This window comes from Athene cunicularia (genome assembly GCF_003259725.1).
Source record: "Athene cunicularia isolate RWA chromosome 23 unlocalized genomic scaffold, athCun1 chr23_part1, whole genome shotgun sequence".
Taxonomy (NCBI): Eukaryota; Metazoa; Chordata; class Aves; order Strigiformes; family Strigidae; genus Athene; species Athene cunicularia.
The window spans coordinates 3276303-3278802 of record NW_020799130.1 but is presented as its reverse complement, the minus strand read 5'-3'; the positions used below and the strand labels follow the sequence as shown (position 1 = coordinate 3278802).

The window sequence follows — 2500 nt, the reverse complement described above, 5'->3', positions numbered from 1 at the left end:
AGAAGACATCCCTCACATTCCTGTATGTACCACCTGATAACAATTACGCTCACTGAAAATTGTCTTTGATTCCTGTGGTTTACTTCCTATCTCATCCTTATCAGCTTACCTTCTTTTCTAAGCATTCTGCGAATTTCAACTGCTTCAACAGCTTCTTCTGCTTGTTGCTGAAGCGATTGTCCTGTTCTGCGCTTGTTCCCTAAAGCATAGGAAATAAGATTTTTAGTCTGCATGACATTGAACTATCTTCAAGTATTAATTTCCCACATTTTTGCACTGGACAGAGCATAGCAACACCAGTCATACCATTCCGTAAGCAAATACGCATTTCCAGGTGCCTTTCAATTTTAGCACTATTGTCTTCATCTGCTGTTGGAAGCTTTAGGGGTAAGCAGGCTCCTGAGCTCTACAGTGACACCTTAATCATATAATCTCCCCGGCATACTACTTCCAAATTTAAAAGTACAATAGTATCAAATTGCTATGAAAATGACTTATGCAGGAATTCACAAACTCCTTAGAAGGAATAAACTCTTTGTCCAAGAACAAAAAAAAAAGTCATATTTCTTTACAGTGACATCTATGAAACATTTGAGTAAATTTCTCTGAAGCAAATCAGCCAACATGGAGCCAGCAAGAGTACAAAGAATACTATTTTATTGATCATGCTCTGTTAAAGTTCACCAACTCGTTCCACTTTCATGAACAGAAACTATAGGTTAATTCATTTGGAACTGAAAGGCTTGAAAGTCCAGTTCTGGAAAATTTACTTGCACAGAAGTAAACAGAACCACACATGAATAAGAGTATGTGCAGGACTGCATCCCAATACTGATGACCTGTTAATGATTCAAAACAAACCCACAGTTGACTCATGAAGTGAAGTTTATTCAGGAAACCAACCTGACCGATGGAAAACACGGGAATTTAATACAATTCCCTATGCACGGAACAAGGGGTGGAGTACCAGCAATAACATAAGCTGCTAAGGAACCAAAATAAAATAAGAAAAAGCTCAAATTCTAAGGTAATTTAACCACTTCATTGATCAGAAAGCACCTTAAATTAGCAATGTAACACGCCATGATTCTGTCAGATGCTGAAAGCAAACAAACTATTAACACTCCCATTTGCTATTCTGGAGCACAGGAATCCTAGACTGGTTGTAGCAGTGGCACTTACCAGGATTAAATCTGTTTAAAACTCTTGATTAATATCTGCAGTCCATTGTGTGGCTAACACATTAGCAATAAACGCACTACTAGTCAGATCGCTCAGGAATTTAATGTTCTATACTTTTTAATTCTTTCACAATCCAGAAGTGAAATGGAAAGGAATTAAATTTCTCTTAGCCTGTTTATAATGCATGGCAAGCAGCAAGAGTAACCAAACAAGACACAGAGCACAGCAGCACAGGAATTTCAAGGCAGAGACAAAATAGAGAAGTGTGAAAATCTGGAAGAATTATTAATAGAAGCTTTCTTGATAAGGTGAGTCCAAACTGCTACTCTGCTGCACTTTTGTAATTTCCACAAGAACTTTGGTTTCTCCTTAACCCAGACTAAAACTGGACCAGAACACTTTATATAGCCCTGTTCCAGGGCCACATTGCTTTTGTTTTTATAAACAATCACCTTTCACAGGCCAGTTTAAAAGAATACTAGATTTCTAATTCAGTGTTTTCAGTCCCAGTAATTCTGCTGTCAATTACAACTACTTGATTTGTAACCTTTTTAACTCTTGCATTAGACAGAATAAGTGTAGATTTAACTCATAATTATTTTTCTCAGGCTAGTATGTTAACACAAAATTTAATTAAGTGAAGGGTTATGTATGCCCTCATGTTTTAAAAGCATCCCAATTGCTGGAACACAAAGTAAATGGGCTGAACATGTGAATGAATCCTGGAAAGTTAAACTGGTTTTCAAAATTGTCAAGGAACCCCCAAAAAGCAGGTTTATTCTAATTAATGGGAGAAAAAGCTGAAAAGAAATATATCATAGGTAGGTTACTGCTTAATAGTCTGCAGAAAATACAGCACAGTTCTAAGAACAGAAAAGAAAAACTCAATGATTAAAAAAAAAATCAAATACCAGCCTAAAAACAAAGCATAACTTCTTTTTGCTTTGAGCACACTTAATACCCTTCGTGTCACTGATTAAAAATTTCTCTCTTAAAAAAGGGCAGATTTGTTTATTTGTCTTGAATGTGCACACCAAAGCGCATTTCACTGCAAAATCGCCTCCCATCTGCACCTCGGCCTTTCCTCCCACACTTCCTCGCATCCGAGGGCCGTCAGAGCGGAGCTCGGGAGGCAGCCGCGCCACAAGCCCGCACAGGGCAGGCCCCGCCGCGGGGGGACCCCTCTTCCCCCAGCGGGGTCAGAGGCCCGGCCGCCCCAAGGCCTAACGGACGAACCGGCGGTCCCAGGCCGCACCGGGGTGCGGGGCCCGGTCGGGCGAGCGCGGCCCCCGGGGGCGGCGATGGAGCCCGTGCTCAA

The 2500-nt window shown here is 40.6% G+C and overlaps 1 protein-coding gene across 6 annotated transcripts in view; it reads right to left on the bottom strand.

Annotated features, from left to right (window-relative positions):
• Positions 1 to 209, bottom strand: part of SRRM1 (serine and arginine repetitive matrix 1) — a 16296-nt gene extending 16087 nt beyond the window's left edge. For all 6 annotated transcript variants that reach the window (XM_026863186.1, XM_026863181.1, XM_026863184.1 and 3 more), the window contains exon 1: positions 110 to 209. The gene's annotated coding sequence lies outside the window, so the exon portion shown is untranslated. The remainder of the gene's footprint in view (positions 1 to 109) is intronic.
• Positions 210 to 2500: the final 2291 nt, after the last annotated feature.